Source organism: Taeniopygia guttata, chromosome 37, assembly GCF_048771995.1.
Source record: "Taeniopygia guttata chromosome 37, bTaeGut7.mat, whole genome shotgun sequence".
Taxonomy (NCBI): Eukaryota; Metazoa; Chordata; class Aves; order Passeriformes; family Estrildidae; genus Taeniopygia; species Taeniopygia guttata.
Genome location: NC_133062.1, coordinates 6,486,965 through 6,513,775, shown reverse-complemented (window position 1 = coordinate 6,513,775; position 26,811 = coordinate 6,486,965). Strand labels below are relative to the sequence as shown.

At 54.3% G+C, this 26,811-nt stretch overlaps 1 pseudogene; it reads left to right on the top strand.

The window, feature by feature from the left end:
• Positions 1 to 26,811, top strand: part of LOC140681564 (uncharacterized) — a 115,951-nt pseudogene that overhangs the window by 78,167 nt on the left and 10,973 nt on the right.

Genomic DNA, 26,811 nt, shown 5'->3' with positions numbered 1-26,811 from the left:
CTTGGACTCTAGCTCGTACTGAAGCTCCAACATGTCTGGCACGGCAGCGCTCAGTGGTGGTGTGACCTCATTCATGCCGCGGTAGTCCACCGTCAGTCTCCATTCCCCACTGGACTTGCGCACTGGCCATATAGTGCTGTTGAAAGGTGAATGGGACTTGCTGACCACCCCTTGGCTCTCCAATTTACAAATAATTGTGGGTTCTGGTGAATTATGGTAGACTTCTTCCTTAAGTTCCTTTTTTAGTTTCTTATGACTCTCTTCAATCAAGTCCTGGACTTGCTCAGCCAACCTTGTTTCCACGGACAAGACATGGGTACGAAATGGGGCGGTGTCGGAATCTGTGGGTATTGGTGATTCCGAGATTGTAGAAAGTCTCTGTCTTTCTGCCCCGTTGCCAAAGAAGAAGCCATAATTCGTCTGTGCTGGTTTCAAGGTTGTTTATTCTTGCTTATCTATAACATGTTCTGCTGCTCTGCCGCAGGTCTGTCCTGCAGGGCAGCGTGCGGGGCTCTGCCCCTCAGTGGGATGGTACAAACATTATATACCAGAAACTACGTGTACTATATTTACAGTAATGTGCCAATATCTATCATCTACGTTGAACAGTGTGTCCCCAGCCTAAACCAATAGAAAAATGCCAACACCACAGTGAAACATGGAGGGCATGAAGAAGGAGGAAAAGGACAAGACACACCCAATTCCTCCATCTTGTCCCCTCTGAACCCCTAATCTAGAAATCTAAAATTTTACTCTTGCACCCGTGTCACACTTAATTATTACTCTTATCAAACACTCAAAGCTTGTAATTCATCCTGTTAGATTGAAAACTCCTCTCCATGGACAGAGATCACAGACAGTGTCTCTCGGGGCTCTGTACAGGGGGGTTCCTGACCCCTGCCAGGGTCCCAGACCTGCCAGGGCAGCCAGAGGGAAGCCCTGGATTCCCACAGGGCGGTGACCGTATCCTCGTAAATTCTTAATTTATTGGCTAAGACGCCCACCCTGTCCTCGCCTTCTCTCCACTGCAGTGTGTCCAGGTAACGAGAGTACATCTCTGGTCCAAGCCGTGCAAATCTCAACCACATTTGTGATGTGCACTGGACACAGTCTGGACTCTTAGGAAATCTTTCGTCTTCTGCGAAAATTATCTACAACACAGCCAATTCCCTCAGGCATCGGATACCTTGTTCCATGGTATTCCATTTTCCTTGGAGCACCTGGAGGTCTTCTTTACAAAGGTATCTGTCCCTCACACTTGCGAGCATTCACCGCCAGAGGCTGAGAGTTTCTTGGGTTCTCCCAATCCCCTGGTCAATGACCACATCCCGGGATAGTGATCCCAGTTGCCTGGCCTCACTTCCATCCAGAATGGTGTCATTGGCTGCAGCGTCCCAGATGCGGAGAAGCCAGGTGAGGATGGACTCATTTGTCTGGCGGGTGAATTCTCTCCGCAGGTCACGTAGCTCACCCAGGGATAGAGAGCGAGTGATGATCTCTGGTTCTGTCTCTTCCGCTGTGTGCGAGGGTCCTGCAGTGTCCTCGTCAGTCACTATGCAGACTGATTTGCTCCTCGATTTCTTCTTCTGAACGGGGGCAACTACTATTGGTTCAGGTTGCTCTGGTTCAGTGATGGTTTGTGTGGAGATGCTGATGGCGCTTTCGGTTCCTTCCTCCTCTGTGCCGGTCTGTGTAGACATAGACACTTTTTCTTTGTTTTTTGTTTCTTCCTCCATGACAGTCTGCGTAGACACGGACACTGTTGTTTTCCTTTTGGTTCCTTCTTTCTCTGTGGCAGTCTGCGTTGACATGGATGCTGTTGTGGTATTCTGTACGGGCACGGATACTGCTGCTTTGCTTCTTGTTTCCTCTTCCTCAAGAAGACGCTGCATCACACTATGTATGTTTTGCTGCACCACACTATGTAGTATTTTGTTTCTAAGCATGTTGCAGACTGTGCAGAGAAGACAAAGAAGAACTAACAACAACATTATGCTGTCCTTGGCATCCAGAGGGAACTTAACATTTTCAAAAACTGCTGTGTCAAGCCTGAAAGGTTGGAAAAAAATCAATCTTTACCCCTCCCCCCAGGGGCTGGGTGAGGTTGCCGAGGCCCCAGACGTAGCAGCCTAGATTAGGACAAGCAAACAGAATTGAGTACATATTCCAAATCATGTTCATTGCCTCAGAGGTCATAATGCAATAGGCATAGTAGACCAATAAAGCAATTTTCATACCATACCCCGGTCTACACATGAGCATTACAATTGCCACATAATTCCCCACATTCGGGAAAATATAGAGAGCTAGGTATGAAACCCAAAAAAGCATGTTAAGCATCATAGTGAATAGGTACCCTCTACAATAAAAGACTGTAATTCTGACTTCTCTCAGTACTTTTTTGCCCCACATTGGGCGCTAAAAATATGTTCTGGTTTGAAAGCAAAACCAGTGAGAGACTCCAAGTCAGAAATACAATTTATTGGGAAAAGGGAAAAAAGGACAAAAATACATGCAATAATACAAAGGGAAAGACTACTGACAAAGTCAGAATACAACCTGGCCAGCGTGCTGGTAGCAGTCCAAATTGGAGTAGTTCCAGTCCTCTTGGGATGGCAGATGTAGTTGCTGTGTCTTCTCGGAGAACCTGTGAAAAGGCTGCCCCTCTGTCTAGAAATCCCCAGTTTTATCCAGGTTGGAATGCCTAGCTCCTCCCCCCTGGGCAGAGCATCTTACAATGGGTCATTATGAGTCACGAGGTGTGTCCTTAATCACCTGCTCCTGAACAGTGTTATCTCTGAGTCATGTGGCAAGGCATTGATGGGGCTATTAACAGCAGATAAGGAAAACTGCCCCAAGGCAACACCTACTCAGATGGTAAATAGGAAAACGTTCTTTTTTTAATCTTGGACACAAGTTGAAGATGAGAAAGCCTGGCTGGGTCTCTCTCCCTTCTGGCCCCAAAGAGGTGCCAAGGCTGGCCCAGCCCCGTGTCGGCCTTCTGGCCTGGCTGCTGAGATCCTGGCCCTGCCCCAGCGCGGCCCAGCCTGACACAGCCCCAGCGCAGCCGCTGCAGAAACCTCCATGGGAAAACAGCTCCGGCCGCAAGGACCGAGCCCGGCCGGGCTCACGGAACCATCTGCAGCCCCGGGCAGATATTGACTCTGCCAGTGCTGCCATCCTCCCTGCAGTGAGAGAAAAGGACACAGGGCAGGCACACAGAGGAGCAACATGAACCCACTGAGGTCAGTGAAGAGGAAGTTGAGTCCCAGATGGGAGGGATGAGGAGATGCCTTGATCTTGGGGCTGACATCCTCTGGTAAAGCTGTGGAGAAGGATGTCATTGATACATCAGACTCTCTTTTTCCCTATTAGGCATTGAAAAGTATGGGGAAATGACTTGTTTCAACAAAGGCCTCTATGCTAAAGTAAGCAAATGTTGAAGTAGCTGAGATCCCATGAGAAGTTTGAACAGAGAAAGAGAGCTGAGTGATGAGACCCTGTGCCCTCAGGGAGAGAAGAAGACCTCTGTTCCCAGAGATGATTTCAGAAGCAGTTGAAGAGAACCTCTGGTCTTGTACAACTCATCTTTAAACTAATACCCCAGAAGTTGACATGGCCCATGACACACAGCTGTAGGAAAAGCTGTGAAAAAATGGAAGGGATTTCACTATTACACTTTTTCCAAGTGGCTGCTATTCATGGAACTTGAGAACCACAAGAGAACTGTTTCATTATGGAGAAGCCTCCATAGCAAGAAAAAGAGACTCCTCTCCCTAAGTGAAGTGAAGCAGGACTATTCTAGAGGTGGTAGACTGGCTGAAAATTTTAGGTTTTGTCTCCTTACATTGTCAATAAGGAAGAAAAAGTTGTGGCGAGAAGAAGAGTGTTCTGAAAGTTTTGTGCTGATTCTTATTGCTCTTTCTTTTAGTTACTGCTAATAAACTTTTATTTATGCTGTTTTAAAGTTTTGGTCCCACTTTCCCTTTCCCCTTATCCTAACTCACAGCAGGAAATGAGTAACTATATTATTTTGTGTGCACTGGTAATTAGACATCACTCAACCCACCACAGTAATTGATGCATTGCCCAAGAAATCTCAAAATTGATGAACCAAAACCACTACAGAAACTTCCTGATGAACTGCACGAGAGCAGAGGGAAATCAAGGCAGAGCCATGGTTTGTCAGGACTTGCTTGATCCTAATGAGCCCCGTGGTGCATTTGGAGCTGAGCCCTGGAACCTCGGGGCCTGAGAGGAGATCGCACAAACCTTTCCAGGAGTTAAAATCAAGAGCAAAAACCCAAAATGTCTCAATGCATTAATGGGTCCCACTGAGGTCCATCCCCAACAAAGGCTCCTTATGGACTCTTTGGAGGAGAGAACTGGAGACCAGGATGGCACAAAATCCTCTCAGAGATTCAAAATGGCACAAAAAACTCTGTGTGCAAAGGAAAATCCAAAGTACCTGAAAAAAGTTGAGTATCTAAAAGTAGTAATGAGCTCCACTGAGTGTCAGCACAAAGCTCTCAAGGGACTCATTAAAGCAGATAATTGGGGCCATGATTGCACAAACCTCTCACAGAGTCTGGTTTAAAATGGAAACACCAAGTACCTTAAAAGAACTGAAGTACCTTGAAGCATTAATGAGCCCCACTGAGTGTTGTTATCGACAAAGTCTCTCCAGGGACTAATTACAGCAGATAATTGGAGGCCATGATTGAACAAAGCTCTCAGAGACTCCAAGGCAAAAGCAAAAGCCCAAAGTCCTTTGAAGAACCTGCAGTCCCTGGGAGCATGAAGGAGCCCCCAGGGCCATTCCTGACCAAGGCTCCCCAGGGACTCCTTCCAGCAGATCCTTGAGGCCACTGGGATGTGGGCTAGGGGGGGATGCTGAGGGCAGGACCAGGGGTGACAGTGCCCAGCCTGGCTGGGGCTGTGCCAGGAGGCCCCAGGGCCTCAGGACAAGGTGTCTCCTCACAGCCCTTGGTGGCACAGACCCTGCTGTGCCCCAGGGCACCAAGACTTGGCTTCTCTTTGTCCCCACCTGTCATCAGTGCCTCCAGCTCTCTGCTCTGCCTGGGGCCTGGGGCCACTTTCTCAGTTGTGTCCCTCAGTGGGACCCATTAAAAGTCCAAGAAACTTTGGAGTTGGATTCTGACTTGGAGTTCTGGAGAGGTTTCTGCAGCTCCCTCTCAGGGCCTGATGCTCAGGGCCTGAGCACAAAGCCCCAGAGGGTCATTAAAGTCCTTGTGCTGTGTCTGTGTTGCTGAGCTGGGCTGGGCTCCTGGCACAGAGGGTGATCCTGGTAACCAAGCAGAGCTTCAAAAGCACATTTCTCTTGCTGAGCAGCTCTTCTCCCAGCCCAGCAGGGCTGGGGCACTGCCTGCAGCCAGCCCGGGCACAGCACAGAGGCACAGAGAGCTTCAATCAGTCAGGGCTGGGAAGGGCTGAGAAGTGCCTGGGGCAGAATCACTGCCAGCCCTTGGCACAGGAACCTCTGGCTGCAGGACAATGCAGCTGCAGCTCCTGGAGTGATCTCCTAAAGCTGGAACATCCCACTGCTCACAGACCCTGTGAGTACAACTCTGAGCATTTCTGGTGCAGGGCAGGTGAAATTTTGATGAAGCTCTGACATACTGAAGGGTTTTCACCAGTCATAAAATATTTCCAAGACAAGGATTTGATAAAAATGAGATTTCCAGAGATTTTGTATTCAGTTTCCTTCTACTGGAGAATGACAGGGAGGGAGGGATAAATATTAAAGGTTGATTATGAATTTTGACAAGTGCCTGAGACATCTGAACTGTTAGTTTTAGTGCTCAGTAGGTTCACAGGAGATCCCTAATGTGCTTACCCTCCTTCTGCCCATGGACAGCAGCAGCATCACCTTTGCTGGAGCCATCAGGCCCAGTCTGAGCTGTCCTTGCTGCAAGCTGCAAATAGAACCTGCCCCCAGCCAGTGCCCTGCAAACAGGCAGGGTTCTGTCAGGCCAAGGAGAGTGCACAGAGATTTGGGGTCTGGGAGTGCTGGCACAGAGAGATCAGGCACAGAGAAACACTTGCAGGAGGAAAATCTCCAGGAAGCAGAGAGAAGATCAGGGAAGGACAGAAAACAAAGCCCAGAAATGCTGAGGCAGGAAGAGTTTAGAGATGCCCAGAGGATCCCGTCCAGTGCAGCCCCTCCCTCTGCACAAGCCCCCTCCCTCCTGTCCCCCAGCCAAGCCGGGCTCCCGCTGCAGCCCCTGAAGCTTGGGGCAGACAGTGGTCCCAGAGCTGAGGTTCACGGGGAGCACCCGGAGCTGTGCCTCGCACTCTGTTGCTGTGTCACAGTCTCGTGTGCAGGGGCAGCTCCAGGGCCTTCTTCCTCTTCCTCCACCCAGGCCAGCTTGAGCACTCTTGGGGGTCTCTGCTCCATGTCCATGACTGGATTTGTGGCTACTTGCAGGAGAGATGCCTCAGAAAACTCCGAGTCAGCAAGTCCTGCTTTCGTGCCTGGAAGGCACCTTCAAGAGAGAAGCCTCAGGAAGGCTCAGGACAGCAAGTCCTGCGCTCTGGTCTCGAGGGCTCCTGCCACAAGGACAGGAGACTCCTGTCAAGGATTGTGCTCTGCCCTCGAGGGCACCTGCAGAAGAGAAGCCTCGGGACGGCCACGGGTCAGCAAGTCCTGTGGTCTGGCTTCGAGGTCAGCTGCAGGAGTAACACCTCGGAAAAGCTCTGGGTCAGACACGAACGAGTGCGCTGTGCAGGGGCTCCTCACAGCACTGCTCTGTCCCGTCCTGTCCTTGTCGCGTGCACCGAGCACTGTGGTGTGCTCTTGTCACCACCAGCTCCTGTGTCACCACGTGTCACAAAGGGCCCTTGGATACCCTGTCCCGTTCCATGCCACGGTGACCATGCTGCACCGTGTCACAAAGGGCCCCTGCACACTCTGCCACCTGCCCTGGGGCCACCCCCAGCCCCCCCAGAGTGGCCCAGGTTGGAAGGAATGCCTTGCCCCAGGTGTGTCAGACAGCCCAACAGGATCTTTAGGAACGGCTCAGACCATCAGCAAACGCTGCCCTGCTCTGCGGGCTCAGGGCAGCAGGAGCCCCCAGGGCTGCTGACACAGCCGCGCTGGGAAGGGAATGGGACCTTCCATGGAAGCTGCCACAGCCTCCTTGGAACACATCCCGGCCCGTGGCCATCCTAAACCCGTGGGTGTGGCACACACAAGGAACTGTGGGCCAGGGCAGGAATGCTGCTCTGAGCCCTGGGGCCCGGGGAGCGCTGACACCAGCAGGTGAGGCAGAGTCCCTGCCCAAGCAGACCTGCCACCCCCCGAGCCCTGGCAGCGCTGGTGCCCGTCTCCTGCCCCAGAGACCTGTGCCCCTGGGGGCTTCTGTGCCAGAGGGAGCCAAACCCACCTGCACTGGGGGCTGTGCTCCTGCCTGCAGGGGCTGTTGGCAGGAGCACCTGGAGCAACTGCTGGCAACACTTGGTCTCTGTCAGAAGCTCTTACCGCATGCTGAAATTATTTTCTCATTGAAGTTATTGCCTTCAGCACAAAAACACCTTAGCAGCAAAGGCACAGAAGAATCTGGCAAGTAAGAATCCTCAGTTCAGGAAAGTTTTACTCCCATTGCACAACTCAAGTAGTTCCAAAATGGTGCAAACTTCCCAAATTAATTGGGATGGTGTGATGAGATGAAGATTTGGAATTTTGCTTCCCATCTCAAAGCAGCAACTCATTTGCCTTAACCTCATCCACTGAGGGTCACTTTACAGAACATAACACTACACACTTAAAGGGCAAAACCAAGGGCCATTCTTTGGTTTGCAAATGGTTTTCTATGAGGGGATGATAATATCCTAACTTTCTTAAGGAATAAAAGCTCTGAGTAGAAAGAAAAGGGGCTAATTCTCCCCCTGGCAGAGATACCTAAGTGGCCAGTAAAGTACAGCTCTCCCCCCTTGTTTCCTGCAGGAGAATCAGGACCATGAAGAGGAAAAGTCAGAGATATTGACATATATACAGAGCTGAGCCCTCTGTAACCAAAGCTGTGCCAAACCACAGATGCTGCCTTCAAACTGACTCAAATTCCAGCCTGGACCTCTCACCTTCCAGACAACTCCTTCCCCAACACCCCACCAACACCACCCCCCTAAACTCCCACACAAGCCCCCAACACCCCACCAGAACCCCCAACTGTCCCCGTCCCTCTGCAGAGCTTTCCCACCCTCCAGCAGACCCCCTGGTTCCCTGCACATGCTGTGGGATGGCACTCAGGAGGATCTGCTCCAAGGCCTTCCCCTGGAGAAAGCTCAGGCTGCCAGGCCTATGGATCCTGGATCATCCTTCCCTCTGAGCCTTCCCGTGCACGGCTGTTCCATTGGCACATCTGCGCTCAGCTGGGACTACTCTGCTCACCCAGGGCTGCTGGTAAAGGATGGAGAGCAGCCTGGCCAGGTCTTTCTCCAGCTCCCTCTGTGCTCTTGGGGAAGGTAGAACCTTCCACAGGAAAGTAACTGGTGCCACAAGGAGTGGGTGGCATCAGGCAGCTCTGGGGAAGCCCCTCAGGAATGCTGTATCCTGAGGGAACACTGTTGGCCTTGACCTGTTGGCACCTGCAAAAGCTTCAAATCAGCTGCCTCAGCTTCCAGGGCCTCTCTTGGCCAGCATCCTGACGTGGATGCAGGACGGCTGCCAGGCACTGCTGAGACCCAGCGGGACAGGAGCGGCTGTCTCGTGCCCACGCAGCACCTGTGACACAGCCAGGGCCATCCCGAGAGCAGACAGACGCTCACGGGCCAGCAGAGAGGAGCAAGGAGCCCTGGGCTCCTCTCAGGGTATCTCAGCTGGGCTCGCTCCACAACACGCCCCCATTGGAAGGCCTGCTGATGCCCAGCTGCCAGAAATGCCTCCCTTGTGCTCTCCAAGATGCACAGGGAGAGCCAGTGAGCAGGACATTTGGGAGGCAAACCTTCCAAGCCTTTGCCGAGGCCAGGCACACACCAAGATCAGCCAAGACTCTCCACCACACTGCCTGGCCCACCCAGCCCAGCTCTGTGCTGGCCCTGGGCCACAGCAGCTCCCAGCAAGCAGGAGGCAAATGCAACTTGCCAGGAGCTGAAACACAGCAGACAGGGAAGATGTGAAACGTGAGTGTGTAAAGGCCTTTTAATTCACAGCTCCCACAGAGAGCTCTGGGGCTCACAGATGGACAGAGATGGTTCTGCTCACCCCTCTGTCCAAAGGGGGGGTAACACACGCTGCTGCAGGTGCTTGGGTTGGTCTCTGCAGGTCCAGGTGGATGCCAAACCTGCTCTTCACAGCCTTCTCCCTTCCCCTGCCCCTCTTCCAAGTGCAGCGGGCCTCAAGGACTGAAAGGAGCACAGAGAGCCAAAGGGGGACACTTGCACCTGCCTCACTGGGAGCTCCCTGGGAAGCACTTTCCTTGAGAAGCAAGCCCCTGTCCTCCAAAGGCATTTCCCCAAATGTGCAGCTTTTCTGCTCAACACCAACACACCCTTAGGAAACGCTGGCAAGGCTGAAGGACTTCATGTCCTTTCAGGACAGGCACTCCAGCTCTAGCTCCTATTCCCCCAAGTGCCTTTCCAGATGGAGGCTCAGACGGGCAGCCCCAGGCCCTCTACAAACACAAGCTGCTCAGTGCCTCTTCACCTGCCTCAACTCCTGCCTGCGCCCACGGCACCAAGACCAGGCTGTTCCCAGCCAGAGCCCAGAGCCCTGCTCCCGCAGGACGCTCTTGCCAGCACCTTCCAGGCCTCTCCGCTGTGCACACAGCGCTTTTCATGCCCGCTCCCAACAGGCTCTGGAAGGCAGAGCACAGCCTGGCTGCCTCTGCCACCAGCACAGCCCAAACACAGGCGGAGGAAGAAGCAGCAGGGGCTGTTTTGTGGCCATGCCCAAGAGAGACTGGCAGGGTGCCCTCCCTCTGCTCTCACTTGCTTGGCTTTCTGACTGGCTCTGAGCCTGGGGCTGCCATTCCTCACTTGTGGGGACCAGAACCACAACATCAGAGCCTGACCCGCCAATACTTTGCCACTTTGCAAACACCACCCAGGCAAAGCTCACTGAGAAACCATCAGTGCTAGTGAAGGACCCAGAAACACATCAAATTTCTGGGCCTTTCCAGCTGATTACTTGGGGTAGAGGGTATGCGTGTGTTCTACTACCATCTGGTCCAAGATGGTACCCAGGAAAAACATAAAACCATACCTAGGCACTGCAAACACGACTCCCACAAACAGTGACAAGAACTCCTCTGAGTTGAACACAAGACCTCCTGAAAATCAGACAAGTTTTGTCTGAATATTCCCTATTAAAAGCCCCATCCTTGTCCAAAGATGAAAATTGTCTCTGTTGGTGTTGTCCTCGCTGCTGCCTGGATGCTCCTCACCGTACCGTGTGCCTTCGGCTGGATTAGCCCACAGCCTGCCACAGTGTTTGGGTAACCCCAGCAAAAACATTAAACCAGCACAGAGCGAAATCACCAAGAGCTGAACTCACAGAGCTGAAATCACTCCAGAGGTGCTCGCTAAGTTGCCTGTGGCTGGGAGCTGAGCCGAGGGACCCAGACAGGCTGAGCCTGACAGCGCAGCGCTATCCGGACACCCACGGCAGCGGCAGCCCGGGGGTCAGATGGACCCCTGGGACCCCAGGCAGCATTAACCTGGAGTGACTGGGATCACAGAGGAACCACAAAGGAAGTTACTGCAATAATACTGGGACTATCTGGGAGTGACTGGAATCATACTGGGAGTGACTGGAATCATACTGGGTGACTTGGAGTGACTGGGACCTTACTGGGAGCAAATGGTACCATAATGAGAGTGACTGGGTTCATACTGGGATCATACTGGGAAGGACTGGAACCATACTGGGACTGCCTGGAACTATTATAGGGATGAATGGGAACACCTGGGAACATGCTGGGATCATGCTGGGATCACACAGGGAGTGACCAGGATGATACTGGGATCACACTGAATGTAACTGGAAGTGAGTGGGACCATACTGGGGGTGACTGGGAGCCACAGGGCCCATGCTGGGAGTGGCCTGGGGGGAACTGGGGGAACTGGCCCAGCTGGGGCTCAGGGTTGTTCTCCCCCAGAACTGCCCCAGGTCCTGCTGCCACCCCTGGCATCACAGAGCCAAGGGACAGGGGACAGCCAAGGGACAGGGGACAGGGACAGGGACAGGGCACAGCCAAGGGACAGGGGACAGGGACAGGGCATATCAGAGGGACAGGGCACAGCCAGGGAACACAGCCTGGCCGAGGGACACTGAGCCCCAGCACTTTGGGCTGTTGCCCTTGGGCTCCCAGCACAGGCCCAGGGGCAGAATCCCCTCCAGAAACTGCTGTTTGCTTTCAGTTCTGCTCTGGAACATTCCCCTGGTGCCCCTGCAGTGGCTGCAGCCCAGCCGGGTGCCCGGGGCCACCAAAGCTGCTCCGGCAGTGCCCTCCTGCCCCGGGCAGGGCACGGAACACCCAAGGAAAGGCTTGTGCTGGGCTCAGGGCAGGGACAGGGCACTCCCCTGGTGCTGCCACAGGCACAGCAGAGCCGGCCTGGGCAAAGGATTGGGATCAATGTCCCATGGAATCCCAGCAGGGATTACTTCTCATTGCACTGCTCTCATTGCAATGGTCATCAATTCCGATCATTTCCCCATGGCAGTGGGTTAGGGGGGGTCCATCCATGGAATTCTCACCTGACTGGGATGAGACTGAGATCTGGCCATGGAAATTCCATGGCAATTCCTGCATTCCCAAGTCCTCCATTACTGAATCCCCCATTCCCATAGGAATTGCCCTTCCGTTCCCACACCCAACTTTGTGCTCCAGAGCCTCCCGACCATATCTGATGTATTTTGGGGGCCTTTCCACACAGGTGTGTCCCAGGTAATGCTTCATCTGCTCCACCATGATCCCTTTGTGTTCCCAGCACCTCTGGGATATCCAGACGGCACTGTTGGACACTGCAAAGCTCCTGGATCCCAGCTGGAAGGAGATGAAATCCCAGCCCTCGTAGCCGTACTGGTGGAATCCATGGATGCTCTGTTGGACAGGAGGTCACAGCTGGAAACCCCCTGCACCTTGTGGAGACCTGGGAACGAGGAGAGAACAGACCCATGGAGACATGTCCCAGCCCCAGGGAGCCTCTTGGAGCTCCCTGGATTCCCATCCCAGCCCCACAGATCCCCCCCATCCCCAGAGATCCCATCCCAGCCCCTCAGAGTCCTCCATTCCCACAGATCCCAGCCCAGCCCCCGGCTCCCCCCACTGCCCCTGCTCTGGTTGTACCGGCCCCGTCTCCAGGTCACTGTCGGCCACGGGCCGGTTCCTGTCCTTGAGCTGGGTCTGGATATCCCAATATCCCAGCTCTGGCTATCCCAATATCCCAGCTCTGGCTGTCCCAATATCCCAGCTCTGGCTATCCCAATATCCCAGCTCTGGCTATCCATATATCCCAGCTCTGGCTATCCCAATATCCCAGCTCTGGCTGTCCCAATATCCCAGCTCTGGCTATCCCAATATCCTAGCTCTGGGTATCCCAATATCCCGGCTCTGGCTATCCCAATGTCCCAGCTCTGGCTATCCCAATATCCCAGCTCTGGCTATCCCAATATCCCAGCTCTGGCTGTCCCAATATCCCAGCTCTGGCTATCCCAATATCCCAGCGCTGGCTATCCCAATATCCTAGCTCTGGCTATCCCAATATCCCGGCTCTGGCTATCCCAATGTCCCAGCTCTGGCTATCCCAATATCCCAGCTCTGGCTATCCCAATATCCCAGTTCTGGCTATCCCAATATCCCAACTCTGGCTATCCCAATATCCCAGCTCAGCTCCCGCCCCCATCCCCGGTGTCTGTGCCTCCATCCGGCCCCGCTCGCTGCCGCAGCGCTCGCAGAGGGTCCCGTCCACGTCCCCCACAATCAAGGACTGGGGGACCCCCGGGCCGGGCTCTGACAGCGCCACTTCCAGGAACTGCAGGGAGTGGAAAACTGGGGGGACACAGAGATTTGGGGGAACTGAGGGGGCTGAAAGTGAGAGTTTGGGGATCCAGGGGGTCCACAGGCCAAGGAAAAGGGGGACATGAAGAGATGGCAGAGCTGGGAAGGAGGTTCAGGGGCTGAGAGCCAAGGAAAGGGGGTGCAGGGACTGGGAGAGCTGGGATGGGGTGTCCAGGGAATCCTGTGCCCAGGAAAGGGGGTGCCAGAGCTCCTGAGTGTGAGGAAAGGAGGAGGTGGGAGCTGGGAAAGGCAGGAATGGGGGCCCAGGGGTGCCAGGTCAGGGAAAAGGGTGGGACTGGGGGCTGAGGGAGGTGGGGGATGGGAACAGGTTGTGTTGGTGCCGGATAAGGGGGTGCAGGGGGGTCTCAGTGCCAGGCAAAGGGGTAAAAGGGTGTCTTGGTTCTCAGGAATGGGGGTGCAGGGGGGTCTCAGGGTCACGGAAATGGGGGGGCAGGGATGGAGAGGTAGAAGGGAGTTCCAGGGGTCCTTGAGCCCAGGAAAGGGGAGTCCAGGGTTTCCCAAAAAGGGGTACCAGGGTGGGGACACCCAGGGTGTTTGGGAAGGGGGAGTTCAGAGGGTCTCTGGCTTTGCACAAAGGTGGGGCTGGGGGCTGGGAAAGGCAGCAATGGGGGTCCAAGGTGTTCCAGGATCAGGCACACGGGAAATCTAGAGGCTGGGAGCAGGGAAAAGGGGAGCAGAGGGCCCTGATGTCCGGAAATGGGGGATTCAGGGGGGTCCCTGTGCAGGATAAGGGGAGCAGGGGGGGTCCCTGTGCCGGCAATGGCGATTCAGGGTCCCGGTGCCGGGGTCCCACTTCCCCCTCGCCCGCCAGGAGCGCCCCCAGCCCCAGCGCTGGAGCCACCGCGCTGCTCCTCCTCACTCCCAGTATGATCCCAGTAGGATCAGCCACCCAGGAGCTGCTCCCAGTATGATCCCAGTACAGCCCAGTCACTCCTGGCATCCCCCCACCCGTCTCTGCGTTCCGACCTGTCCCGGCTCCATCCCCGCCCCTCCCGCGGCTGCGGGGAGGAGGAGGAGGAGGAGGAGGAGGAGGAGGGAGGAAGAGGCGGAGCGGCAGCGGGAGCAGCAGGAGGAGCGGGGAGGATGAACCGCGGGGCTCCGGCTCTGTCTGAACTCGCAGCACCCCGGGAGCGTCGCCCCCATCCCGCAGGTGCCCGGGGAGGGGGAGCTGGCCCCAAATATCCCGGGGCTCCCTGGGTTTGGGGTTTTTGGGGGGATGTTTGGAGCTGGCAGGGCTCCAAGGCCGAGCCGCAGCTGCCCTCGGGGGGGACATCGGGGGTCCCCGGGAGGTGTTTTTGGGGGGTCCCGGTGCGGGTGGCGGCAGAGCCCCGGCGGGGCCGGGGGGATGCGGGTCCCCCCGCGGTGCGGGTTGGGCTTCCCGGCCGGGCCCTCCGAGCTCTGCCGGGGCCGCGTGGGGACCGCACGGGAGCGGCGGGAGCGGCGGGGGGACCCCGGATTTGGGGAGCCCCGGGAGAGCCGCGGCTTCCCTGGGCGGGAGCGCAGAGAGAGGAGAGCCCCAGGAGCCCCAGCGGGGACCCCGAGAGGGGGGACCCCTGGCAGTGCCGGCACCCGGCAATGGGGGTGCTGGGGCTGGAGGGGCGGCATGGCCGGGAAAGGGGTTCGGGGGTACCGGGGCCGCCAGGGGCTGCTCCCAGCAGGTGCCCAGTTCCTACCCCTGTGTGCTTCCAGTTTCCTGGCCACTCCCAGGATGAGCCCAGTCAGTCCCAGTATCACCCTGGTCACTTCCCCTCACTCCCTGCAGGATCCCTGTTTCTCCCAGTATGAGCCCAGTCACTCTCAGTCATTCCCCATTATGACGCTATTTGCCCTCAGCAAGTCCCAGTTGCTCCCACTTTTCTCGGGTGTGTTCCCACTTCTCCCAGTTGCTCCTAGTATAGTCCCAGTCACTCCCAGTATGATCCCAATATGAGTCCAGTATGATCCCAGTCTGCCCCAGCAGGGCCCCAGTCACTCACACTTGCCCCCAGCATGGTCCCAGTTGCCCCCAGCACATTCCCAGTGGCTCCCAGTGTGGTCCCAGTCACCACCTGCGTGTTCTTAGGTACTCCCAGTACATCCCAGTTGCCTGGAACATTCCCAGTGTCTTTGCCAGGCACTCCCAGTTACCTCAGCATGGTTCAGCTGCCCCCAGTTTTATCCCAGTCACTGCCAGTACATCCCAGTTGTCACCTGCATGACTCCTGTCATTCCCAGTTGCTCCCAGTTGCTCTCAGTGTGTGTGCATTTGGCTCCCAGCATGGGCCTGGCAGCTCCCAGTAACCCCCAGTCAGGGTCCCTTGGCACCCACTGTAATCCCAGTATGATCCCAGTCACTCCCAGTATGATGCCAGTGCCCCCCAGTGTGATCCCAGTTGCTCCCTGTCAATGCCAACATGACCCCAGTAACCACCAGTATGATCCCTATGACTCCCAGTCTCTCCCAGTATATCCCAGTCACTCCCAGCATACTCCCAGTCCCTCCCACTTCCTCCCAGTTACTTTCAGCATGATTCCAGTTGTTCACAGCCACTCCCAGTCAATCCCAGTATGATTCCAGTCACCCTCCATGGACCTGGCTCCTCCCAGTCCCACCCAGCATGGACCCGGCTGCTCCCACTGTGATCCCAGTATGATCCCAGTTGCTGCCAGAATGGTTGCAATTGTTCCCAGTTCCTCCCAGTATGATCCCAGGTGTCCCTAGAATAGTCCCAGTCCCACTCAGCATGGTCCCACTCACTCTCAGCTGTCCCCAGCATGGCCCCAGCTGTTCCCGGTGTGGTTCCAGTCCCCCCAGTTTAGTCACAGACACTCCCAGTGTATTCCAGTTGGCCCAGTAAGGTTTTGATGACCTCAGAATGATCCCAGTCTTTCCCAGTTACTCCCAGTTGCCTCCAGCATGATCCCAGTTTCTGGCAGTTGCCCAAAGTGTGGTCCCAGTCGCTCCCAGTATGAACCCAGTTTCCCCATTTGTGGTCTCAGTCCCCTCAGCACGGTTCCAGTACCTTCCAGGTAGTCCCAGTTGCTTCCAATGTGTCCAGATTTTCCTCTCAACATGGGCCCAGTAGCTCCCAGTGACCCCCAGCCAGGATCCATTCACACCTGCTGAAATCCCAGTGGCTCCCAGGATGATCCCAGCTGCACCCAGTCCCCCCCAGTATGGTTCCAGTCACTCCCAGTATGATTCCAGCCCTGCCCAGAATGACTCCCTGTCACTCCCAGGGTGGACCCAGTTGCTCCCAGTCACCTCCAGCATGGTTCCAGTCACAGCCAGCACACTTCCAGTCATTCCCAGTATGATGCCAGCCAGTTCCAGTAGGATCCCAGTATGAATCCAGCATGGGCACAGCTGCTCCCATTATCATCCACTCTGGTTCCAGTTGTTCCCATTTACCCCCACTGTGGTTTCAGTCTCTCCCAGTGTATCCCAGTTGCTCCCACCATGTTCCCAGTCACTCCAGTTGTCCTCAATTGCTTCCAGCCTGATCCCAGTTGCTCCAAGTAAGATCCAGTAGGATCCCAGTTGCCCCCAGCATGCTTTCAGTTGCTTCCTGTTCTCCCCAGTGTGATCCCAGTTGCCCCCAGTTGTCCCTTGTATCAACCCCATCACTCCCCATATGATCCCAGTTGCTCCCAGCATGGTCCCAGTCATGCCCAGTTGTCCCCGGTGTAGACCCACTCACTTCCACTCGCTCTCAGTTCTCCCCAGCATGGTCCCCGTTGTTCCCAGTGTGTTCCCAGTCACCCCAGTAAGGTTACAGACATCCCCAGTAAATCCCAGTTGCCTTCAGCATCTCTGTGGTCATTCCCAGACACTCCCAGTGATCCCAGTAAGGTGCTTGTTATCCCAGTATGATCTCAGTCATGCCCAGTATGTCCCAGTTGTCTCCAGCCTGCATCCAGTCATTCCCAATTCCTCCAGTTTGCTTGCAGCATGATCCCAGTTTTTCTCAGTTGCTCCCAGTAGCCCAAAGTGGGATCCCAGTTGCTCCCTTTCATCACCAGTATGAGCCCAGTAACCTCCAGTATGATCCTTGTCACATGCCAGCACTCCCAGTATGGTCCCAGTATAATCCCAGTAACTTCCAATCACTCGCAGTATGGTCCCAGTTGCCTCCAGCTACATCAGCCCAGTCAATCCCAGTATGATGCCATTTGCTCCCAGAGTGCTCCAAGTTGCTCCCAGTCACCCCCAGTACAGGGATGCTGTGCATGGTGTGTTCCCAGTCACTCTCAGACACTCCCAGTATTAGTCCAGTCCCTCCCAGTATGATCCAGAGATGACGCCAGTGTGCTCCCAGTCAGTGCCAATATGAACCAGTTGTGCTCCACATGGTTCCAGTTGCCCCTTTCACCCTCACTGTCCCTCCCAGTCTCTCACAGTGTCCCCCCGTTCCTTCCAGCATATTCCCACTCACTCCCAGTTCCTTCCAGCGCGATCCCATTTGCTCACAACCGCTCCCAGTCAGCCTCAGTGTCGTGGCACTCACTGCCACTATGATCCCAGTCACCTCCAGCATGATCCCAGTATAAGCCCAGTCGTTTCCAGTCATCCCCAGCAGGCACCCAGTGACTCCCAGTTCCTCCCAGTTGCTCCTAGCATGATCTCAGTTGCTCACAGCTGCTCCCAGTCACCCTCATCATGCTCCCAGTCACTCCCAGTATATCCCATTTGCCCCCAGCATGGTCTCAGTTGCTCCCCGTAGGCTCCTACTCTGTGTCAGTGTGATCCCAGTACGATCCCAGTCTCCCTCGGGGTGACTGCAGTCTGCCCTGGCATGGGCCCAGCTGCTCCCAGTATGATTCCAGTACAATCCCAGTACAAACCAGTCCTTCCCAGTGCTGCCACTCCTGGCATCCCCGAGCCCTCTCTGCGTTCCCCCCTCCTGATCTCCTGAGAGGAGCCCCAAGGGCCGGCAGTGCCCAGGCAGGGTCCCCAGGCAGCCCCAGTTTGGATGTGCAGCCCCCAGTTTCCCCAGTTTGCCTCTCCTTTGGCCCGGGCCGGGTTCCCCCCTGGAACAGCGGCTGGGAGCAGCCGAGAGCCCCGCGCTGCCCGTCCCGACCTGTCCCGGCTCCATCCCCGCTCCTGCTGCGGGCTGCCGGGGCTGCGGGAACGGGAACCGAGGGTGTCGCTGCTGCTGGGGGAGGAGGAGGAGGGAGGGAAGGGCAGGGATGAAGGAGGAGCGGGAGGCGGGGATGGGACACAGGAGGAGGAGGAGGGGGTATGGAAGGGGAGGGATGGAAGAGGAGAAGGAGGTGGGGATAGCGAGGGGCAGGAGGAGGAGGAGGGGGGATGGAAGAGGAGGGGCGGCAGGAAGAGGAAGAGGAAGGACAAGGGCGGATGGAGCAGAGCAGAGAGAAGCGCGCGGTCAGCCCTGCCTGAATTCGCAGGTGAGCGGGGAGGGGGAGCTCGGGCCAGGTTTCCTGGGGGGTGCCTGGGTTGGGTTTTTTGGGGGGATGTTTGGAGAAGGAAGAACTGCAAAGCGGAGCGGAAAAGTCCCCTTGGGGGGACTCCTTGGAGCCCCTGCAGCCCAGAGCAGGGGAGAAGGGGAGAAGGGAGCCCGGGAGCCCAAACAGCCCCGGCACCCCTGAATGGGGAGAGCCAAGAGGGGGGAGCTTTTGGGATTGCTGGGACTCCCGGCAGCCTGGGGAGGGCGGGCAGCGAGGAGAAGGGGGACCCCCAATCCAAGCGTGACCCCAGCAGCTGGGACAGGGGGGAGCCCCGAACAGCAAAGGGGAGGCAGCAGGGACAGGGAACTCCTGGGAGGCTTTTTCAGGGCTGGATCTCGGTGTTTGGGAGGTTTTTATGGAGCCCACGTGGCCAGGGACTTCTAGGGATGGACTGGGACAGAGGGAGCTTCCAACTCATCATGCTCATCCCTTGTTTTCCCCAGACCAGCATTTCTCATTCCCAGCCCCTGGGAGGCTGCGAGGAAGAGGAAGAGCCTCTCCTTGTCCTTCGTCCCCCAGGGCAGGAGCTGAGGATGGAGAGCAGGGAGGACAAATCCCCGCGGCAGAACCTGGTGGAAGAGGCCGTTTTGAGCGGCTCCAGGGCGCAGGAACCCGACGGGGAGGAAAAGCCCTGGAGATCCCGCACGAGGAGGGGCTGCAAACGCAGATCGCGGGGATCTGAGGGGGAAAGACCCACCCTGGGCCGGGGAGGCGGCCGGAGATGGAGCCAGAGCTCGGAGCTGGGGGAACCTGAGCAGCTCCATGATGGGGAGAAGCCCCACAGGTGCTCGGAGTGTGGGAAGAGCTTCAGGTGGAGATCCGAGCTGATCAGGCACCAGAGGACCCACACTGGGGAGAGGCCCTACGAGTGTTCCAAGTGTGGGAAGAGGTTTCAGACCAGCTCCTGTCTCCTCCGGCACTATCCGGTACACACGGAGGAGAGGCCCTTCTGCTGCCCCGACTGCGGGAAGGGATTCAGGGAAAACTCCACCCTCATCCAGCACCGGCGCATCCACACTGGGGAGAGGCCCTACGAGTGTGGGGAGTGTGGGAAGAGCTTCAGCTGGAGCTCCAGCCTGATCATGCACCAGAGGACCCACACTGGGGAGAGGCCCTACGAGTGTTCTGAGTGTGGGAAGGGGTTTCAGTCCAGCTCCCATCTCCTCCAGCACTATCCGGTTCACACAGAGGAGAGGCCCTTCCGCTGCCCCGACTGCGGGAAGGGATTCAGGCAGAACTCCAACCTCATCAGGCACCGCCGCATCCACACTGGGGAGAGGCCCTACGAGTGTCCCCAGTGTGGGAAGAGATTCTCACAGAGCTCTCACTTGACTGAACACCAACGGAGGCACCGGTAAGGGAAGCCCTGTGAGTGCCCCGAGTGCGAGAAGAGCTAAACTCCATCCCCCACTGGAGAACCCACATTGGGCACAGCCCTGGTGACCCACATTCCCTATCATCCATGTTTGGAACACACCTGGCTGCTTCTCCTTTAGTGTTGACCTTTATTTTTTTCTCTTCTCAATCTCTCTGCGCTCCAAAAGCCAAGAGGGATCGATCTTTCACCTCAAAACCACTCACATCCCACTGAAAACAACTGAATTTTAACCCACAGAGCCTTAATCCCACCTCAAATTGCTTGTGTCCACCACAAAAAAAAACCTTAATCCCACACCAAACACTCTTGATTCTACAGCTGCCAGGCTGAGATGCGGTTGGGAGGAGATTGGGAGAAGTGGGATCCCAGTTTGGAGCGGTGAGATGGGGATTGTGTGGGGCTGGGTGGCTGGGATGTATTTGATAGCAAATAAAACTTTCAGACTTACTGATTTCTTTGCCGTTCATTTCCAGTCCATGGCAGTTCTGTTTGCAGAGCGCCGCCTCACAGAGTGTCCCCTCACAGTTCCGCCCTTGGCCTGAGCCACCCCTTTCCCCTCACGGTCCCGCCCTTTCCTCGCCCCTTTCCCCTCACGGTTCGCCCTTCGGGAGCGGCGATTGTGTGGGGCACTATGGTGTCTGTACAAAGACAGTACAGTCCCATTCGATCCCAGTATGGTTCCAGTATGATCCCAGTATGATACCAGTACAGTCCCAGTCACTCCCAGTAGGATCCCAGTAGGATTCCGGTAGAGCCCAGTCCCTCCCAGCGCTGCCGGGGAAGAGGAGGGGGAGGGACGAAGGCGGAGTGGGAGGTGGGCTTAGGGAGGAGGAGGAGGTGGAGGAGGAGGGGTGGGAGAGGAGGGATGGAAGAGGAGAAGGAGGTGGGGATAGCGAGGAGGAGGAGGAGGAGGAGGAGGAGGAGGGGGAGGAGGAGGAGGGGGGATGGAAGGGAAGGGATGGAAGAGGAGAAGGAGGTGGGGACGGGACACAGGAGGAGGAGGAGGAGCGATGGAAGATGAGGGATGAGGGAGCAGAAGGCGGTGGGGTTAGAGAACAGGTGGTGGGGGAAGGAAGGGCAGGGAGACAAGGGCAGGGATGCAGGAGGAGCGGGAGGTGGGCTTAGGGAGGAGGAGGAGGAGGAGGAGGGGGGATGGAAGAGGAGGGGCGTCAGGAAGAGGAAGAGGAGGTTTAAAGGCAGATGGAGCAGAGCAGAGAGAAGCGCGCGGTCAGCCCTGCCTGAATTCGCAGCCCCCACCTGTGGGATCATCGCCCCCCATCCCGCAGGTGAGCGGGGAAGGGGAGCTCGGGCCAGGTCTCCTGGGGGGTGTCACGATCCGCTGGTAGCGGGTGTCGTGATGGTTCCTTAGCCGATCCCAAAGTGCAAAAGACAAACAGCAGGGGACTATCAGTTTAATCACAACAAATGCACTTTTATTAGGGGCCTGAACAATAAATGCCATAGTGGGGCCAGAAAAGAAATAAGAAGGATAGAGAGGGAGAGAGAGGAGAGGGGGATGGGAATAGCTGCCAACACAGGCCAGATCCTCACTGGTCTGGACCATGAGGATCCGTCTTGTTGGGCTGGGGAGAGTCTGCAAAGTCCTGCCCAGCCCAGGGGTCCAGTTATAGTCCACAGAGGGAAAAGGGGGGAACATGCAGAGCAATGAGAGTCTACTGAAATTGCTGTGGGGGGAACAGGCAAATCTACTGAAAACCATCTGGGCAGGATGAACACAATGAAGAATAAGTCCATTGAAGTTACTTGAGCAGAGCAGATCATGTCATTCTCCCCCCCACTCTCTGTGGTGGGGGTCTCAGTCTCAGTCCTTGGGGAGAGGGTTCTTGATCTCTGTCACGGTTGTAATGAGGCAGGTGAGGGGTCTGCAGTGAGAGACCACCAGGGTCACCCCAACAGTTCATTCAGCTTAAGGGTGGAGAGTGGAGTAGGCACTGCAGCAGCCGCCCTGTGCTGGCTCCATGCCGGGTCTTTGCCAAGTCCTGGCCAAATTCTTGCCAAGTTCTTGCCAGGCCTGGTTGGGAACAGCTGCCGTGACAGTGCAGTGGCTGCACCTGCACTGTTGCCTTCTCCAAGCCGGAACTGCAGCAGGGGGGTTTTTCCTTCTCGTGGCAATCAGCAGACAAATGGGTGAGGGTCTTCAGACGGCCTCTTACAGGAGGGGACAAAGGGGACCCCGGGAGGGCACAGGGGCTACTGCAGGAGGCCACAAGTGCCATGAGGTCCCTGACACCTCCCCATCCCCTTCCCAGTTGCTGGAGCAGCAGGCCACTGAGGTGACCATCCTGGGCGAGCTGGTGGCCACCACGGCCAGTCTGGACAGGGACATGATGCTGGCTGTGTCCCCAAGGTACCTCACCCGGCCCTGGAGAGTTTCATCGATCTCCTCCGTGACACACTGGCCCAGGTCAGTGTCACCTGGTGGCGCTGCGATGTCACCTCCCTGGGCTGGGCCCTGGCCACCCATGAGAGCACCCCGGGGGTCACCTGGGACCTGGTGACAAGCGCGGCCAGTGACTGGTGGGGGCCGGTGGCCACGCTGGTGCACAGCTGGTTCCTGCTGGTGGAGGAGGCCACCGAGCTCTGGGACGCCTGCAGGGACGTGGCCATTGGCCAGGCCACCGCTGTGGCCGTAAGGAAGGCCATCAGAGAGGCCGCGGAAGGGGACACGGGAGAGGCCATAATAAAGGCCATGGGAGAGGCCATGGGATGGGCAATGGGCGAGGACAAGGGAGAGGACATTAAAGAGGACATTGCAGAGGACATAGGAGAGGCCGAGGTGGCTCCAGCCAGCTGGTTGCCATGATGTGGCAGCAGGCAGAGGTGACCCTGGGGCTGCTGGGGGACTTGGTGGCCACTTGTGACGAAGCCACTGTGTTCCCCTCGGAGCTGCTGCGCCAGCTCGGGGACGTCAAGGCCACCCTGAAGGGGACAAAGGAGGTGTCTCCTGATGTCCCAAGGGACTTGGTGGCCAAGGTGGCCAAGGCTGAATGGCTGTGGGAGGCCAGCTACTGCCTGGCCACACGTCACCTGCTGGGGTCATTTGGGGACATCAACACCCTCATCTGGAGCTCCTGTTGTGACCCTGATGCCCCCTGTGGCTGTGTGGTGGCTGAGAAGTGCCAAAGAGACATGGAGGACATCCCTGAGGCTGCTTCAGGACATTGGTGTCACTGCTGTGATGTCATCAGGGCGGTGACATCATCAGGGACAGTGACACTTGGAATGTGTTTATAGCCAAAGCTTTTTTATCTCTCATTAAACTTTTAGAAACCTCAAAGAGTGAACTTTGTTTTTTACGCCTGGCTGGGATTTGGCGGGGGGCGAGGGATTCCCGGGCAGCTTCTTCTGCTGAGCACTGACCCCACACCTGGAGGCACCAGGACCCCTTTCAGTGCCCCCAACCCCTCCTCGAGCATTGCCACCTCATTTTTGGATCCGGGATTTGGGATTTGAGATCATTTAGGATTGGATTTGGGTATCCAGCAGGATTTGTATGTCAACTGTTTCCTTTAATCCCCTGGCGTCCTGGAGTCTGAGCAAGGCCTGAAGAAATTAGCTTCTTCTGATAAGAAGCCATAAATTCCTCTCCTTTGGAAGATTGAGGTGTTCCTTGAAGCGAGTATCTCATTCCTAAAAAGAAAACTCCCCCCACATACATAATCTCTATTTTAATATTATGTTGTAACCTAAAACTACGCTTAACACAATATGTAAGAGAATTAATACAGCATAACTTTCTAACATGACACATATAATATTCATTGTACACTTGCGAAAAGCCAATCATAAATATGCATTTGTCACAATCCCTCCTCCTATTCTTTATAAATCATTTGGCTTGAGCAATATTTCTTATCCTCTTGCATTCTTTGGACTCTGTTGGTAATCAAATAAAACATGGGATTAAACAAAGAAGAAATATCAAAACACTTGTAACACATAAAAGGAAGAATCCTAATTTCTTCCACCATTCCATTCTCAATACATTACCCCACCTGTTAGTTTTTAACATTATTTTCCCTTTGGTTGTTTTTGGACTGATACCAGGGTCATAATTTTTTTCTGATATCCTTTGTTTTTTCCAGGATGACGCCCTCATTGCCATCTATTTTCAACAATCTGTACACCCCATTCTTTAGCCAATAAATAGCATAAAGCCAACCTATTTTAATACACTACAGTTATAGTTTGGCTTTGCTGACTCAGTATTAATTCCAGTGCCTGAGCAGCTTTGTTTGTTATCTCCTCTATAACTGCTTGGAGTCCTATAATACGATGCAGTATATAATTTGGGGTTAATACAGAGCTAGACTGCTGTGCTGGTTTCACCTTTTTGTTTACTAATTGCTTTTTTACCGAATCTTACACTATATCTCTAAGATCAAATGTAAAACAAATCCATCTCTCTCCTTTTGGACATTCCATGCCCCAATGATTACTACTTTTCCCTAAATTCCTTGTAATCCAATATTTTCCCCATTTTGCCTGCAGGTACTCAGTTTGGGTGGGTCTGTGGCTGGTGACATGGGTGTGTGTAACAAAAAGGAACTTTGGTTCCTTTCCGTGTAATACTTTCTGTAGCATTTGGGACACGATCTTGCTGGTATCTCAGAAGGGAAAAGACAACAAATGAGAGACAGAAACAGGAATGACAGAGGTCTGGCATGGCTTATACCCCACCTCCCCTGCCTGTGGGGTTGCTTCCCACAGCAGGTACGTGTGATCTTCTCGGTGGTGAGTACAGTGCTCAGTCCAGGCTTGCCCTCTGTTTCCCTTGTCACTCCTTTTTACTCATTTTTTTAGGCAAGTCCTTTTCGACACTCCTTAACTGTAGCTTCCCACTGTTCCTCAGGTGTCTCTCACTCAACAGGCACTAATCCATCCACAAAACAAAGTTATTACTTCAGTTGTTTTGGGTTCTATCTGTATAGGGAATTGATTCAGTACTGACACCTCTTGCAACAAGAACATAGATTTTGTGAACTACAATGCCAATTATTCTCATAATTTAAACGTTCACTTATAACCCAGCTGCCATGTCCAATATGAGGATGAATCAAATAAAGTATACAGTATAGTACTGATGGCAATTTCCCTTCTTTCCTGTACAAGCCACAGGCTGAGGCCAGGCTATAAGAACTCTTTGACTGAAACACTCCCGATCCTCCTGTTTGAAGTGGCAGTGTTCCTCTGCCAAGGAGGTGTCAGAGGCGTCTCAGGGTTTATTCAGGCAGGGCTTAGAACCAGTGATGCAAGCTTTGCCTTATTTCTCAGTGAGGTGTTATTCTTTGTACCTGCCTTGGATCATTTGGGTCTTCCCAAACCATTACCACCCAGTCCTGGTTGGAAGTCAATTTGGTATCACCCGGTTTAGATGTGATAGTCCATTCCTCAAGTTTCTTCACAAGTCCTTTGGTTTTGCTGGCATGAATTCACCCTCTTTCCATGGTTTGGATTGCTGCTTTAATGGTACCTGGAAAGGATTTCTTAATAACACAGTGTTAAAAGAAAAACAATACTGCATTAGCTTTTACCATTAGTTCTCTTTAAAATTTTCTGAGTTTAACTAAACTCTTTTTCTACAGCCACTTCTTCTTCTTGTATCCAGCTGTGTTAATAGCTGCAGAAACCAATTCTTCTTCCTGTGAGCTATAATTAGTTAAATAAAAAAGACCAGGCCAATTTTAACATGAGATGTATCACATCTCTTGCCTTTTACTTTTTGGGTAACATTTAACTGTTTTAGTCTTACAGACTTTAAGTCTTCAGAACAAAAGCCTTCTCTTCTTAACAACAGCAATCAGAAAGAAAAAAGAAATCTTGCTTAAGACAATAAACCACTTTGTGAGAGTCACAATCTCTGCCTTGATCTTATCTCTACTGGTGGTCCCGTTCACAGCCTTGGGTTTAACTCTGTCCTTCCCCACTTCCCCCCCTCCTTGTTGTCACTCTGCCTAGCAGGAATGGGGGAGAACTTACAGATAGCTGTGGCTGAGGGGACCTTGGGGGTGTATTTCGCTCTCCCCTTCGCTCTCTTTCTCTCTCTCTCTCCCTTTCTCTCTCTTTCTCTTTCTTTTTCTCTCTTCACATTTCAGCAGCCACATTCCAATATCAGTCCACTTTCTAACATTAATCCTACCTCCTGGAGAGGTGAGTCTGCCAATCACCTCTCCCCCCTTTTTCAACTTCCTTACAAAGTAAATTACTTTTGTTATGCGTGTTCTGCAGGCCTGTAATTCAGGGCACCCTCCACCAAGGCTACCAACCACTCACAGCTGACAGTGCCAAAATAAAGACTTGGTTTGCTATCACAATTTTTCCATTCACAAGCTTGAAAAGGTTGCAGGAAGAAAGTAAACAACAACTTACTTCCAAAGTGACCCTGCCTGCACCAAAACAAATTTAAGGCAATGCTAGTTAGTGCAATGCAATTTGCAAGGAAGCCAAGGTTTGATTTGGGAAGGCTATCTGAGGACACAGAGCATGAGTTTTACAAATCTGTATTTTGAAGAGGGAATGGACAAAATATGAATAGAGTTGAGGGCAGGGGGAGGACAGCAAGTGAGGAATTTTTCTCTGCAATACTCTCTTTTCGACTGCCAGGAAACACTCTAACACTCTCTCCAAGGAGATAAAGAAAAGCTCATAAAAAACAATCTACATTACATATACCACCATTCATCTACATTTACTCACTTTTATTTTTCACTAACTCTCACATACAACAAGAAGATACTTTGTACTTTCAAACAGTCTACATTACATATCTACACCCTGAGTGCTCTTGGAATGTTAATCCCTCAACCCAGCAGGTTTGAATCCTGGATGCTCTTGGGCACTCTTATCCCTCAATCCGGCACTCCACAGGGTTCCTCTTCTTCCTAAGATCCAGTCCCAGTTTCTCTGGGAGGGATTCTCTCTTTT